The sequence below is a fragment of the Cynocephalus volans genome, chromosome 8 (genome assembly GCF_027409185.1).
Source record: "Cynocephalus volans isolate mCynVol1 chromosome 8, mCynVol1.pri, whole genome shotgun sequence".
NCBI classification, from domain to species: domain Eukaryota; kingdom Metazoa; phylum Chordata; class Mammalia; order Dermoptera; family Cynocephalidae; genus Cynocephalus; species Cynocephalus volans.
The window spans coordinates 17,216,956-17,234,115 of record NC_084467.1 but is presented as its reverse complement, the minus strand read 5'-3'; the positions used below and the strand labels follow the sequence as shown (position 1 = coordinate 17,234,115).

Here is a 17,160-nt window from a genome sequence, read left to right as displayed (position 1 = left end):
TTAACTGAAAAGGATGACTGTGGCTTTATATCCAACAGCAGATAGCTTCAGATTCCCACCTGAGACACAGAGAATGGACACAGGTGTGCCTGACACATTGATCCCCCAGCTCTCCTGGCATCTGGGGTCTGCAGCACCTCTAGCCAGCCAAGAGCAACTTCACCAATTACCCCAAGGGACATACAAACGTTTTTCTGTTTGCCTTCATTTGAAAAGGGTTGGGAAGCATTACTCTAGAGCATATACTGCACAGAGATAGTGCTGGTGAATTCCTCCTACACCACATAGTTTAAGAAAAAGAAAAAAGGAAATGTATTAGAGAAATAAATTTGATCTAGTCTTTGAAAAATAGCAATAATTTTTTCAGGATGGCAGCTATAAAAGACTAGACTTTACTTATTACCATTTTCCCTTGAGATTGGAGTTACGGTTAATTTAAAAAAGAAAGCAGAAAACACTTTTTACATTTGAGCAGCTAAATGCCAACTTTGTATTTCATCTGTTTTCATAACCAATATGAATTATCATGATTATATGTTTAGGCCGTTCCTCTTCATAACAATTAGTTTCCAATAAAATGTCATTTAAGTTCAAATGCATAATTCATATACTAAACTAGAATTTAAGATTATTTACTACTAAGTGGGCAATGGCACTTTAATACCTGTAAACTACACATTAGTTCCTGATAATGAGCATAGACATGAGGTGATTCTACACAACAGGCAAGAAACTACAATTCCTTTAAAAGCCAAATAACTTAAGATTCATTTTCAGATTATGATCCTTGCAATAAATTAACTTAAGATTCATTTTCAGATTATGATCCTTGCAATAAATTCTGGTACAATGCCCAAAAGAAATAGGTTGTACTTTAGTAAGGGAAAAAATAAAAATAAAATAAAGCACTCAACATTGTTCCAGAAATTCCTTAAGACATCACTCTAGCAGTCCTGAAGAGGGTGCTTCAAACCTTAATATGCATAAAAATCACATGTGGATCTTGTTAAAACAGAATCTGATTCAAGAGTACTGGGACGCAGCCTGAGGCTTCTAATGAGCTCCCAGGTGATGCTTATGTTGCTGGGTCCATAGACCACACACTGCTTATCTGATGCCTTACACGCTTTCTTCTATGACACTGGTAAAAACAATGGATAAAAATGTAAAGGAGGCAACAATCCCCACTGTATTTTAAAACCTTTGCAAATTCATGAGATTAGACTGGGGTAGAGATGATTATTAAAATGTTCATACTTGAAGGCCAGCCCGTGGCTCACTTGGGAGAGTGCAGTGCTGATGACACCAAAGCAACGGGTTCGGATCCCTATATAGGGATGGTCGATTAGGTCACTTAGGGAGAGCATGGTACTGACAACACCAAGTCAAGGGTTAAGATCCCTTTACGGGTCATCTTTTTCTTAAAAAAAAAAATGTTCATCCTTGGAGAAAACACAGCTTCTCAAAGGTGGAGGTGGGAGGTCTAAAAGAGCCAAAACTTACATAGCACAAACTATGTGCCAGTGAACAGTCTTAAGCACTTCGTATAACTAATTTAATATATATTATATTACTATATAATATATAATTACTATATTAATTATAACTAATTTAATCTTCCTAACAACACTGTTGGGTAGGCAATACTGCTAGCCCTATTTTACAGGAAGCAAACTCGAGCCACAAAGACACTACTTGGACTGCACATAGCTAATAAGTAGCAGAGTCAGGATTTGAACCCAGGCATTCTGGTTCCAGAGTCGACACCTTTAATCATTATGGTAGCAATGTACCTCTCAAGAACACAAAGCAGCAGAATTAAAACAGCAAATGCAAATAAATGACTTACTTTTGGAGAAAATGACGTAAGTGTTAAAGTATAAAGTGTTAAAGAACAAGAGTAAGCAACACAGCCTAAGTCAGAGATTCACTTCAGATGACAGAGCACCAATGATTGGTGAATACCATGACTTATATAGTTTTCTCTATATTAGAAACTGTTCTTGACTTTAGCGTAACACCTAATGCCAAGATTTGATTTAAAAAATTTTTTTCTTGGCTGGCCAGTTAGCTCACTTGGTTAGAGCATGGAGTTGGTAACCACAAGGTCCAGGGTTTGGATCTCAGCACCCGCCAGCCACCAAAAAAAAAAAAAAAAAAAAAACACTAACATATATATACACATACACACAAACGAAATATTTTTCTTAAACTGCAGGGAGGGACACCATTTTGGTGGCAAAACACCTGGTTTTACGTCATGGAATAAGCAATATGAAAACAATGTCCCTGGGGTGACTAGTGAAGAAGAGTTTTGACATTTAGGACTTATAATAGTAGTGGCAGACATACCTAAAATGGCCAAGCAAAGAAAATGGATTTAGTAAAAATATTTTGGACTGAAGGGATGAGTACTAAAAGTAAAAACTAGTAAGGGACAATGCATAAGATGACCAGGAATTTGATACCACAGAGGAAAAGAAGTAGCAATAATAAGCTGCTATGTGAAAACAAAGAAGCAGAGGTAGATGAGGAAACAAACATTGTCTAAATAATGTTCAGAAGTATAAGAGAACTAGTCATCAGAAGATGTCCTAAGTGGTGGTAATGTATCCAGATAGAGCAGCTGCAGAAAGTACTGGACAAAACAGATGGATAAAGCAAGAGCAGATTAGTAACCATCACTTCAATGAGCCCAAATATGGATATGGCTGACAGCACAAAAGTCATCACTCAAAGACTTAAGGATACGCAGAAAGAGAAAATGTTAACCCTCAGACATCATCAAATTCATTTATTTGACAAACATTTCTTGAAATGTTTGTGTCTGGCAGTATTCTAGGTGCCAGGCAAAAGCTCTGCCCTCATGGAACTTAAATTCTAATGGAGGAAACTGACAACAAATATATAAGGCATTATCATAAAAGCCTAGAATGGAGCCCTTTAATATACAGTGATATGAGTATAGATCTCTTTACAGAGATAAACACAATTATTAACCCCTCCCTCCCCTAGTGAGAAAGCCTACACTGCTCATTAAGTGTCCTTCATCCTCTCAAAAAAAAAAAAAAGACCCTAAAACAATAGAGAAAGGCATTTAAAATGTATCTATAGGGCTGACCACATAGCTCAGTTGGCTGGAGCATGGTGCTGATAACACCAAGGTCCAGGGTTCCATCCTTGAACCAGAGAGCCAACCACCCTCCCCCCGTGAAAAAAAAAATTATCTATAAATAAAAGTACAATTCAACTTTTACTTCCAAGAAAGCTTGTCAATACTACTCCCCCAGACAGGCAGAGTAAATTGTACTTGAAAGTTTTCCAAATTTGGGCCGGCCCGTGGCTCACTCAGGAGAGTGTGGTGCTGATAACACAAAGGCCGCGGGTTCGGATCTCATATAGGGATGGCCAGTTTGCTCACTGGTTGAGCGTGGTGCTGACACCACCAAGTCAAGGGTTAAGATCCCCTGACCGGTCATCTTTTAAAAAAAAAAAAAAAAAAGAAAGAAAGTTTTCCAAATTTGACAGCTCAAAACATTTCATTAATGTAACCATTTTACAAATAACCAGAAATGCTTTTCTAATAAAACATAAAAAATTACAAGTATAAAAAGTATCCTAATAAACGAAAACAAATCTTGAAGTTAGAGAAAACTTCAAGATTTGGTCTTGGTGGGCTTCAAGATGTTTGATTCAAGACCCCATACTACTTACTCTAGGCTATAAGATCTGTCTCAGATTCCAAAAAAATTAAGTTAAACTAAACACAGGTATTGGTTATAATATGAAAACATTTTAAGGGTAAGGAGAAGATGTGATATCTTTCAGGTCTGAAAGAAATTCCTGGAAAAGAGCTCGTTTTTAATACTCAGCTAATTACCAATCTCTTATCTCCTTGTCTCAGTCTCAAAACTGTAAATTCAAACTATTATATTTTAAAAGGAAAGATACGAATTGATAAATATTTAAACTTCTTAAATAGAGAAGACTCAAGAAACAATGCAGAAATGTTCCAATTTTATATTCCTAAAGATCCACTAGTAAGATACCATGAGTTTTGCAGAAGATCCGAGCTCCACACCTATCCAACATCTAGCCAACAGGCTATAACACCTGCACACTAAAGAAAGCTGATTTGAACCTACCACTCCTTAAGTGTTTCTTAACAAGCAATCTGTTCTCACCATAAAAATGAGAAACAATGGGAAAGTACTTGTTCCAACACGAACCACCCTTATAACAATACATCACACAACTGTATCTCTTTTGCTTTACAATATTAACATTTCTCTGTATTACTGAACTCAGTAGTCAAGAAAGGACATAAATTTAGGATGGACCCAACATTCTGGGGGAGAAAAATTGTTACCCCAAAGGTCTGAAAATATTTTGTTTTTGGAGGCTGGATCTAACCCAGAACCTTGGTGTTATCAACACCACGCTCTAACCAACTGATGAAAATATAACAAGTTTTTTTTGGTTAAAAATCCAAAACTCGTTTTTAATGACAAAACCACAGCGTCTAGCAAGCAAAGATTAGGCGTAAAATACGGATTTTTTTCAACACACCCTTGCCACAAAAAAGCACTTGAGTCAACGTAGATATGTTCTCTGCACCAAATAAGTCATATGAAAGAAGTCAAACAGTCTTGGAAAGTCATTTTGGACTAAAGAATTGCTCCCACAAACAAATTCATTTCATTCGAGTACAGTCAAGATGACCTTCAAAATGAATGCCTACGCAACTGGCCGTAGAAAGTGGTGCTTTACGCTTTATTCCCTAGCATAAGCTAATCCTGAGATTTTAAACCTTCCTGCCTTTTAGATGTGTTTGAGGCAGCTTTCAACACAAGTTGCAGGATTTCTAAACATTTCTGAATACGACACGTTGGGAAGCAGGCAGGATAAGTCACTGAATGACCGACTAAGGCTGCAAAATGCTGTCTCGATTTAGTGAGTCCTTGACTTGTAGGAGTTAAAACTCGTCCCTTATATTGCGATGACGTAATCTTCCACACTGCATTTCTCTTGGATTTGAAGGGGATGAAAAGACAAACGAACAAAGAAAATTTCCCCCTAGTAAGAGGAATTGAGCAAGCGGCCGAACGCTGGTTTCGGGTGGTGGTTAGCTTAACCCCCTGAAAGGGAACCTTCAGCTGAACAAGCAAGGAGAGAGGGGGAGAAGCAAAGAGAACTATTAGGAACTCCACCTAAGGCAGGACGAAAGGAGCCTGAGGAACCGGGGCTCAGACCCACCCCGCCGGGATGAAGCGCCGGCCGGAGAGGCAGCGGAGGGAAGCCGGGCGCGGGCACGGCCGGGGCAGTCAGCACGGCCCCCTCCCGCCGCCACTTCCCCGCCGCCGTTGCAATTCCGCTCCCCTCCCCCCGCCCGCCGCAAGATGTCCGCGGCGGCGCCCGGGGAAGCAGGAAGTCGAAGCCGGAGCGCAGTGGGCAGAAGCCAACCTGTGAGGCTCGGAGACCGGCAGCCGGCCCGCCCCGGGCGCCAGCAAGCGACTCCACGGCCCCCGGACCCCGGCCCGGTCACCCTCGGGAGCCCGCGGGGCCTGGCCGTAGGGGGAGGGGAGCCCGGGCGGCCGGGATGGGTGTGACCCCTTCCTTCTACCGCTGCCCGGTGACAGCCCGGCCCCGCCCGCGCCCTGGGGCCGGCACCCCAAGCCCGACCGCGCACTTCTCCTCGGGCGTAAGCCTCCGCCTTCCCCGCGGCCACCCCCGCCCCTCGGCCCCACTACAGAATCCGGACCCGCGCTCGCCCGGACGACGGTACGCGAGCCGGGCACTCCCACGCTCCCCGCGTTCCCAGGCCCCCGGGATCCCAGACACGGGGTTCCTAGGAGGATGGGGAGAAGCCAAGGACGGCGCGGCGAGGACTGGGCGGCGGAAGAACCGCTCCCGAGGGGAGCCACGGGCCCCGCACTCACCTCAGCTTCTCCACCGGGGCGTTGGCAGCACTGCACGGGGTCTCCTCGGCTGCCGGACAGGGGCACGCACTGACGTCAGCACGCAGGAGACGAGCGAATGGCTGGCCGCGGAAGTAGGAGGAGCTGGGAGAGAGGAGAGGCTGAGGCTGTTCGAGGCGGCGCATGGATTCACCGCCCTCCGCGCACGCGCACGCCGGCGCGACGCCCTCGTTCCGGGTTGCGCTCCCCAGTTCTTTTTGTATGGTTCTACTTGGAATAACACCGTGAACGGTGGTGTGCAAAGCGCTTGCACTAACATTTCTTTTGACCCTTGCAGCCTTGTGAAGCAAACCATTATCATCCTTATTTTGCAGAGAAGACGAAGGCTTCCTAAAGAGAGGTGGTGACTTGCCTGAGATCACACTGCAAGGGGATGGCCCCCTGACTTCCCCCGCCTGTATTCACTCCGCCGCCGCGGGGTGACAGCTGAACACGGCTCTTATCTCTGCCTGCACTCCAGTGTCCCGAGCAGCAGCCACATGGGTTTTCTGTTGGGTTGGAGGCTTTCTCCCGCCTCACCAGGCTTTGCACTTAGTATTTGCTCTGCCCGCCTCCTCTTCACCAGACCTCTCAGCCATCAAATGTCACTGCCTTCCCTGATCGTCCTACCTTCACAGCACCTGTTTGTCATTTGTCTTTCCTGCTAGCGTGCAAGCTTCGGGAGAATACGGAGGAATCTTACCTCACCGATTCTCAGATGTTTCTCCATGTTAGAGAAAAATAGTTATCTTAATAATACGTCATTTATTGAACTATTATTTATTCGTACCATAGCTATTTGGTCAAGGAAGACACCTTTCAATATATTTGATTTAGTAGTCATATTTTTTGGATGTTTTAATTTCACAAGAAGAATAACTACATTTTTGAGTGTTACTATAGGCATGGGGCTAACAGCTTTGCTTGTGGTAGTAGTACAGCCACCCTATGAGTTAAGAACGATTACCCACATTATATGGGTGCATGAACTGAGGTTCAGGGGTGTTAAGGGACTTGCTCAAGGTCACCGAGCCAGGCAGTGGCAGAGTGGAGACTTGGACTCAGGAGGCTGGCTCTAGTTGGCTGCTACAGTGTCACACTACCAACATGTTTATTATAGATAAATCAGAAGATAATCTTCATCTGTAGTTCTATACCTAATAAAACCAACTGTTAAAATTTTAGTGTGTACCTTCCCAGGTTTTTCTATGTATATATACATTTATTACACATAAATAGTATTATAATCCACTTTTCTCTTTCAAAACTACATTGTAAACATCTTTCCATGTCAAATAAAACATCATTTGTAAAGGCTGCATTCTACCGGATGAGCATTACAATATTTTCCCAATCTCCTACTGTTGGAATTTAGGTTGTTTTTAGCTATTGTAAATTTCTGACTATTATAAAAGTGCAGAAGCTTAGTTTCTTAAACTTGAGAAAAAAATGGTTTTCTCCCTCCACAAGGCCAGTTGGCAATACCTTTTCCTGCACCCCATCTCACAATCCCATCAATGTCCCCAGAGAATGTCTGCCCTTTCCATCAGTAGCAATATCTTGATGGGGTGTCACCTAGCTGCTCGGACTTTGCTGCCTTCGTTCTGAAGACAAGAACTCACTTAGCACTTTGTCTATTATGTTGTTAGGTTTTTGTCAGAAGGGCCCTCCCTGACCTTTTCAGTGGCCCTACTATTTGACCCCAGCTACCCCATCCCTTGCTGCCAGCCCAGACACCAGCCTCCTCCTGCTCTCTGCCCACTGCCCCACTTGATACAGCTGCTTCATATTAACAGAAGAGGCAGCACGTGGGTCTTCAGATGCCCTTCTCCTGTGGTTACTATTCCAATGTCCATTCCACCTTCTTTTGGTAATAGCATTTCATTTCTCCTGGAGCAGCTCATTCCCCACTCTCAATCCAGGTGGCTCTGGAGGAGATGACTCCATTTGCAGGGATAGACGTATGACCCAGGCTTGGCCGAACAGTCCTGTTGCCACAGCATCTCAGCAATGAGCATGTGACTCATGAGATTCAATTCTAGAACTTTGGTCAGAACTTTCTAGTTCAGGGACTCTATTTGCTGGGGGCAGGATGTAATCATGGCACTGCTGGCAGCCGGCTTCCCACTGCAAGGAGAGAGACCGCCTGAGAATGAGACCAAAACAGATGGAGAAACAGAGCTGAGAGATGGACACATGAACCCAAGTCCCAGTGCCATTGCATGAGCTGTTGGATCCAGGCTTGCTTCAATTTTCAGTCACATTAGCCAATAACTCTCTACTGCCTGAATCAGATTTCTGTCACCTACAAGAGCAGGACTTATAAAAATGAATCAGTCTGCCATTGCTGCCCCCTGCATGGTACTTGTTCCCACTCTCTGTGTAGATGACTCCCAAATCTCTACCTCCTCCTGCCCATATTTCCACCTTCATTTCCAAGTTCCCAGCTACTCAGAAGTTCCATCAGCACGACCAAAATCATCCTCCATTTCCCATGGGTTCTGCAGCACCTATAGCTGCTCTTGTCCCCCCTCACCCTTGTACATCCAGGGGTTCCCAAACTTTCCTGCATCATAGATCCTATACCCATGAAATTCATATCCAAGTTCTAGAAGATTCCTTGAAGAATATCTGTTTAATTCATTTTACACAGCACAGCACTCATCTTTCCAGATCTCAGCTCTCATTAAGTCACTTCCTTGCTAAAACCCTCAGTGTTTTCTACTTTGTTTTCAGAATAAAATTCAACATCCTTCAGCTAGGTGTTCTGGGTCCTCTGTAATCTGGCACCAACTTGCCCTTCCAAAGTTATTTTCCTTTCCCTTCTCTATTAGTCAGGGTTCTCCAGAAAAATAAAAATATGATATTCATATATGTATGTGTTGAGAGAGAGAGAGAGAGAGATTATAAAGAATTGGCTCAAACAATTATGGAGGCTGACAAGTCCCAAGATCTGCAAGATGAGTCAGCAAGCTGGAGATCCAGGAGAGCCAATGGTATAGTTCCAGTCCAAGTCCTAAGGACTGACAACCAGGGGACCTGGTGTTTCCATTCCAGTCCAAAAGCCAGAACGCTCAAGACTCAAGAAATGCTCATGTATTAGTCTGTTTTTGTTGCTTATAACAAAATACATGGAAACTGGTTGATTTATAAAGAAAATGAAATTTATTGCTTATAGTTTCTGAGGCTGGGAAGTCCAAAGTCCATCTGGTGGTGGGAACAGGGACCCAGGGGTCTCACATTGCAAGATGGTGGAAGCAGAGAGAGCAGAGAGAGTGAGACAGACTCTCTTCTTCTTTTAAAGCCCTCAAAATCACGCCCTTGGCCACCATTTTTAATCCATTCACTACTGCGTGGTCCAACAATCCAATCACCCCTTCGGGTCTCCATGTTTCGATTACCATAATAGGATTTTCCACCCTCTTAACAGTCTCAGTGGGGGCTAAGTTTCTAATACATAAAACTTGGGAGACAATTCAAGCTTCAATGAGTTCTGAGGGGACATAACTCATTCCACTACACCTCCCTTACTCAAGGGAGGGTCAGAGATTTTGTTTTATTGAGGCCTTCAAATAACTGGATGAGGCCCACTGAAATAAGGGAGGGCAATTTGCTTTACTCAGCCTACTGATTCATTTTTTTTTTCTTTGTTTTTTTGGGTTTGTTTGGTTTTGTTTTTGTTTTTCCTGTCAGCTAGCCAGTACAGGGCTGATTCAAATGTATATTAATCTCACCCACAAATTCCCTCACAGACATACCCAGAATAGCATTTGACCAAATACCTGGGCACCCCACAGCCCAGTCAAGTTAACATGTCAAATTAACCATCACATCTTCCATCATCAAACCTTATGCCACAGATACACTAAATTACTTAGTATTATGCATGCAGCTAATAATTTCATGCCTCTCTGGGCCTGCTCATGCTGTTCTTCTTGCCTAAAACATCGTTCCTGCTCATCCACCCTATCTGTCAAGTTCCCACCATGAACGTACATTTTGCCAGCACTGACTTCATGTCCTTTCCCACCTGTGTGCCTCTGTAGATTTGGTGTTTCTTCTCTGTCTGCCAAACTCATATTCTTCTCTCTTTCAAGGACTAACCTAGGCTTCAGCTCTGAAGCTTCTCCCGACAACCCCACACAATCAATCGTTCCTATGACACTTTGTATTTAAAGCATATCATATTGGAATTATTTGTGTCTATGTTATCTAAATCATTAGGTCATGAAAAGTCAGGGATCTTCTTTTACTCATGTTTGCATTTTTTTTTACCTAATTTCCTGGCACTCTGCTAGCCCTCAAAAATATTTGATAAATGATGCATGAATGAACATAATACCACATCTTCCACAAAGTCGGCTCTGCTTCCTGCTGCAAATCTGATCCCTACCTCTTCTAACCTCCCAGAGCACTCAGCTGAGACCTTCTTCAGGGCCTCGGCCTATTCTGTCATGTTTATCCATGCTTTTTCTCCCCCTCTGTAAGCTCCCAGGGGCAGGCTCAGTTCTGGATGCCTCTTTGTGCCCCTCCCAGTGCTCTTCAGATGCCTTCAACACTGCAACACTGACTGAATGAGAGAAGCCTCCAAACTGCATTCTCTGCCAAGTGCTAAAAACTGCAAATCCACCACCAACTCCCTGAGGGCCTGCCAAGATATACTAAAGAAGAAGAGGATCTACATTAAAGAGGCTCTCTTCTGTGGTCTTCAGTTTTAGGATTTACATGAGAAAATCCTAATTTAAGACTTTCTGTGTGATTCATAGGTGATAAAACTACAAAGAAAGGCAAGGAAGTGATTATCATAAAAAGCTAACTACTGGCTGCCTTTAAATGGGGTTATGATCTGGACGGGATGGGGTGGGGGTGGGGGGTGGTGTTGGCCATGTTGTTTCATGACATGGGTAATGATTACATGAATGTTTGCTTTATAATTATTCATTTTACTGTACATTTGTTTTAAGTAATTTTCTCATGTGTGATATTGTATAAAAATAAAGGTTCAAAATATAAGTGTCTCTGTTGTTACCAAAAGGTTGACATTGTTGTGTAAATTCATACCACTGAGACGCAAGCCCACCCCTCCACCCTGATCCCCCTGGCTGGTCTTGGCCCAGCCTTGCTGGGAGCCCTGCCTGCTGCTAGGACTGTAGGTGTGCTCCTGCTTTGGCCTGCGACACCACAGGGAGCTACAGCTGCTGCAGCTGCACCTGCTCCACGGGCTCTAGCTGAGGGACCCACTCCCTCTGCAGCCCCTCGTGCTACTGAGCCTCCCTCCTCCACTTGTGCCCACATCGTCAAGCTTGTCCAGGGATCTCCACCCTTCCTGGAGTCGAGGAAGGAGATGAACTGACTGATCCTGTTTCCTATTGCCTTTTCTCTAACCGGCACAGGCTTGCCTCCTTCATCTCAGTTACACATCTTTGGCAGAGATGATCTGGGTCACTGAAGATGGGTAAATGAGATGGGACAGAGGAGAGAGAAAAGTCTAGAAATAACTGAGCAACTCTCTTCCCATCCTGTAGGGTTTGATAAGAACCCATATGCACATGATAAAGTTTTAACTTGAAAACAATCCAAGAATCGCTTGTGTGGGCCAATTGGTCAAGGGTGCATTGTGACCAATATTTGACACTTAGTGTCTCATGTGCTAGGCACCTCAGATGCAAAGAGGAATGATATCCCCCCAGCTGAACCCCTTCAGTGGCTTCTTCTGGCCCTGGGAATGAAATCCAAACCTGTAACTTACAAGGCCCTCAGCAGCTGGCCCTCACCCATCTCTCCACCCCCATCCACGCATGCTCACTGGGCTCTGGTCATGCGCTGCTGCCTCTCTGTTGTTGTCAGACATGCTGAGATTTTGTGCCTCTTCTCACCTCTTCAAGAAGACCTCCCCCCGACTAGGCTTAAGTAGCACCTTAATCCTCGCCACACCACTCTACTGTATTTCCTTCATGGCGCTTATCACTATCTGCAATGAGCGCGCTCACCTGTTTTTCTTCTTATCTGTCTCCTTCCATGAAAAAGTAAATTCAAGGGCTTCCTTCACCACTGTGCCCTCACTGCTGGAATATATCACATACTCAATAAATATCTGCCAAAGAAATACAGTGAATGAGGACACACTCTCTACTCAAGGAATTAAGGTCTCATAGCAGGACAAACAATGATTAAAATAAGTGCCAGGACAGGGATATGTATAAGGATGCAGGGAATTAGAAAAGCAGAGGATTCACAATAGTTATAGCTAACGTTTATTAAGTACTTCCTATCTTTCAGTCACCATATAAGTATTTAATATATATTACATACTTGAAACTCACAAGAACACTGAAATAAAGAAACTATTTTTGTTAAAAAAATGAGGCATGGAAAGGTTAGTAACATTTGCCCAAAGTCATACAGCTTGGTAGATAGAGGAGCTGGCATTCAAACCCAGAGCTGGTCAGGGAAGCTTTCCCAAAGCATCAAGGTTTCATCTGGGTCTGCAGGAGTTGTCCAGACTGGCTGGGACAAGGTAGAGCATGCCCTATCCTGGCAGAAAGAACAGGCATATCCAAGTACACAGACTTACCTGGAGGAGCAGGACGCTCAGGGAATGGATAAATCTCACAGACATAAGGTTGAACACAAGAAGCCAGACCCAAAATTATTCCATTTGGTTCAGAAACAGATACTACTACTCTAGGGCAATAGAAATCATAATAGCAGTTATCTTTCAGGGAATTAACAACTGGGAGAAGGCATGAGGAAGGCTTCTGAGGTTCTGGTGATATTCTATATTTGATCTGGTGGTTATAGGGGTATGCCCACTTTGTAAAAATTCATTCAGCCATATGATTAAGATTTGTGCACTTTACAGGATGCATGTCATATTTAAATTTATAAAATGAAAGAACACTACAGCAGCACTATTGGCCTAAAGAACAAAACACATAATTTTTTAGGAGGTGAAGAATTTTAGAGTCCTCATGATGAGGTTTAATGGCTGTGGAAAAGACAAGCAAAAAGGAGAGAGAAGGGGAGGAATGGGAAGGGAAGGAGTTGATGTATAGAAATTAGAAATGAGAAGATGGAGCTGGCACAAGACAGGGGCTCAAAAGAAAAGAACAAGACCAAACAGACAGCTGAGAAAGAATCACTAACTGGATCTTCCCCTAAGCAGATTCAAATACGATAGCATTTATTCAGTGTTTCTGTGCCTTGGGTGCTGTGTTAGGTGACCCTACCTGAGAATAAGACAAGAACAGGACAGGTATAGGATTCCTTGAACTTGTTAAGACAAGTGAACAGAGATGATGTTGATGGTGGGGGAGGGGGAAAAGAGGGGGGGAAGGAGGAATTGGTAAAGGGACATGAAAATTAACTACATTGTATATTGATAAATTAAAAATTTTTTGAAAAAGGTGTAGGGAACTGAAGCTCAGAGAGGTGGCATGACTTTGAGATCACACAGCTCTTAAGTGGTGAAGTTGCTGCTCAAAACCTTGGACTTGTGCTCCTAAGACCAGCTCTAAAACACCAAGTACCGGCCCCAATTGGAGGCGGAGTTTTCACTCAGAGGAAGTGAAGGAAAGGCCCTGGCTGCTTTGGTGGTGTTGGTGGCTTCCTGCCCAGGAACACACCCAGCTTCAAAATCACCATTCTGGGCACTCAGGTTGTTGCTAGGCACCAAAGGGGCCCTGGAGCTTTGAATCAGAGTTAGCCAAGGGCAGTTAACCTCACGTCATTGCAAAGTCAGGTGCAGACCAGAGAAGGAAGCCAGCTACCCAAGTGAAGCCTCCCTTACCACTGCCTTTTTCTTTCTTTTTTTTTTGGTGGGTTTTATTTTTACTTCCATTCCCAGCCCTTGCAAAGGAATCAGTCTCATTTGTTGCTCACTCCCCAGTGTAAGGATGATCACCCATGAACTATAGTTATTGTGTTCACTAGAAAGAAATGCCTTAAAACAGGGAGCAACCATGTGTCTCCCACAAAAGTCAAACCATTCCTTGAGGACCAGCCATGTGCAGGCCCTGCGTTGGATGGCAAAAACCAATATGCCCTCTTCATTGAGCTCACAATCTGCCTGGGGACACAAACTAAAGACTGCACTGCAGTGTGATACTTAGAATAGGGTACATATTGAATACACACGTTTGCTGAGTGCACAGGGACCGAGACAGAACTAAAGCTGAGGTGTTGTAAGAGCTCACAGGATGACTTCAAGTGCTGGTTCAAGGCAGAAATCAAAGAAGGCTTCATGAAGGTGACCACATCTATCTGCGTCATAAAGAATGAACAGGAGTAGCCTGGCATAGATTGGGGTAGGTGTGAGGGAGGGGCATTCTGTGCCAAGGGAAAATGTCCAATAAATGCATGACAGTGTGTGGAAAGAAAATGCTTAGCAAAATAGTCAACTCATTGTCAACTATGTTGTACTGAGCTGCCTATGGAAACTGACCACACATGATGCTCCTCGGAAGGCCAGCTGCATTGGATTTTCTCACCACCACCACCGCCACCATGGTGGACTCCTCATGGCCTGCACACCCCCAGGAGCTGGCCTTGTCTCTAGCAGCCAGGGCCTGGCACTCATTCATTGCTCAGAGAGTAGCTGCCCGTGCAGATGACATATTTTTCCACGGCATGAGCCAGTTGCTAGGAATGTCACATTACCTTGTGGTCCCAACACTGGTTTTCAACAGCAGCCATTTGGCTGGAGCATTTTTCCATAACTAGATGAAATTAATCTTTTGTGGAACTTGGAAACAAAATAATCATAATGGGGAAACAGACATGAAGCATGTCAGAAATACAGTGTGGAAGTATTTCTACATTGACCTCCTTCCTCCATCACTTGCAGAACTAAAAGTTTTTAGAGTTCTTTAGAATTGAGGTCTACATTGACTCAAGAGATGACAATGACAGACACAGAACTGTGGGTAGTGCTGACTAGGGAAAGCACAGGCACCATCTCCGGGAGTGTCAATAGAGATGGGGAATTCCTCTACTCCCAAATCACCACAGAGCCCTCGAAACACCAGACCTGGTCTACTCTTTGACATTCAGGCAGTGTGACCTCGTGGCAAGGGCATGGAGCTAGGGCCAGATGAAATGGAGACAAACTCTAGCTCCTCTACTTGCTGGGTGTTTCGGGCAAAGAACCTCATCTGTAAATTCACTTCCATGGCAAAAGGCTGGTGTCACAGGGTTGTTGGGAGACAGCGCTGGTTTCAGAGTGTGGGTGGAGGGTGAGCCCTAGCTCTGTCACTTACCTCACTTATGTTTCATGTTTGACTCCCTGTCTAAAACATCAATCTTACGCTTCTTACTGGAAAGTCTAAAGCTAGGGATAGCCATACAAGGAGCCATCATACAGCTGCTAAAAAAGAACTTTTTTTAAAAATAAAGTAAATCTCTGAATGTTGACTGTAAAAGACCTCTAAGACTTATTGGACAATGAAAAAATATATACTAAACATGCATAACGTACAATTTGTATAAATAAAAAAGGGATATGTGTGTGTATCTGCTCACATATGTATAGTTCAGACTTTGTGGAAGGATACATAAGAAACTGTTAATAATGGGAAAAGTGCCTTTAATGTTTCCTTTTATACTCATCTATACTCTCACTTTTCTATCCACATGTGAATTGCTTTTACCTTTAAAAATATCTATAGGAAATACCTGGTCAGTAAGATTATGGGGCCATTTTTGGTTTTTCATACTTTTTCTGCAACAAATGAATCTAATAAATTTTAAATTGTAATATACAGATTTTTAAACAACAAAAGAAGAAACAGCTTGCACAGGAGATTCTCAGGAGACATTTGCTAAATTAACATTCCCATACCTGAGGGATAAAATCCAAGACTAGGAGGACCATAAGGCTCAAATTCTACTTCCACCACTTATTAGCAATGTTGTTTAACTGCCAGACCTTAGTTTTTCATCTGTAAAATAGGTATATTTACCTCACATGATTGCGTTAGAATTAAATAAATCATCAATGCATCTGGTCCAGACCATAGCGCAGAGTAAACCATCCCAACAAAACATTCTAAAGGTTGACGATTAGGAGGTATAGAATTAAATTCCACACCAAAGAGCTTAAGATTTGCCATAGCAGGTGCCATTACCCAAAAACATAAACAGAATATAAAGCCCAATTTATGCCACTATTCCTACAGTGTTCTCAATTCAACATTAAGCCTGAACCCAGTGGTCTGAGGTTAATCTGTGTCTATCTAAGCTCCATGAGCCTCTCAAATGTCCATGATGAACTCTTCTTCTATTAAATCAGTGTTCTCAACCACGGGCAATTTTGCCCCCCAGGGGACATTTGGCAATGACTGGAGACATTTCTGGTTGTCATGTTTGGGGGGGTGCTACTGGCATGTAGGAGGTAGAGACCAGGGATGTTGCTAAACATCCTCGAATGCATAGGACATGCTCCCACAACAAAGAATTATCTGGCCTAAAAATGCTAATACTGCCAAGACTGAGAAACCCTGTACTAAGTCCACTCAATTGAAGAAGCCTCAGCTGTCATAAAATCCCTAAGGTGAAAACATCTTAGTCCACCTGTAAACTCAGGTCCTTTACTTGCCTGCTAAACTCTACATCACTGAAGCAGCTGAGAAACTGACACAGGCCAGGACATTCCTAACACCAGGAGTTCCTGATCCCTGCAGACTAAAGCAATTATGTTCAGAAAGTCTGGAACTGAAGTATTGGAGATACTATTACCCTATCAGGGTTACTATCCCCTTTACCAATATTAAATTTTGCAATTCAAATTAAGAGTAAAAACACTTAACCTAGAGTTAATAAAAGGCATAATTCATTCATGTATATGTTCACTGTTCCCTAAACACTGTATGACTTTGAATTCCCAAGCTTCTGCCCAAGGCGAGTCTTCCATCTAGTGATCTTCTACTCCTCCTCTAAAGTTCAATTAAAATGTCACTTCCCCAACTTGGCCATGTCCTCTCTTCTCTGCTTTTAACATTTTTTAAAAATTGGAAATGTTTTTCTGAGTGCTACTTCTGTACCAGATACCAAAAGGAAAACTAGTTTTACTCTAGCATTTCTAACAATATATTTTTGAATCCTTCTTTCTCCTTCCTCAAAAATCATGTATTTCCTTAAAACTGGGTTTCATATCTGTATTCTCGCACCTAGAACAGTCCCGGAGGTGCAGGAAGTGCTAAACAAA

General features: G+C 43.2%; 1 protein-coding gene across 2 annotated transcripts in view; it reads right to left on the bottom strand.

Moving 5' to 3' along the window:
- The window catches only part of CDC42 (cell division cycle 42), a 38,145-nt gene extending 32,130 nt beyond the window's left edge, over positions 1–6,015 (bottom strand). Inside the window, exon 1 of one of the 2 annotated variants that reach the window (XM_063105604.1) lies at positions 5,940–6,015. The gene's annotated coding sequence lies outside the window, so the exon portion shown is untranslated. Of the gene's footprint in view, positions 1–5,761; positions 5,828–5,939 lie in introns of those variants that run through there. The other variant, XM_063105603.1, reaches the window with a different exon arrangement.
- Between the last annotated feature and the right edge of the window lie 11,145 nt (positions 6,016–17,160).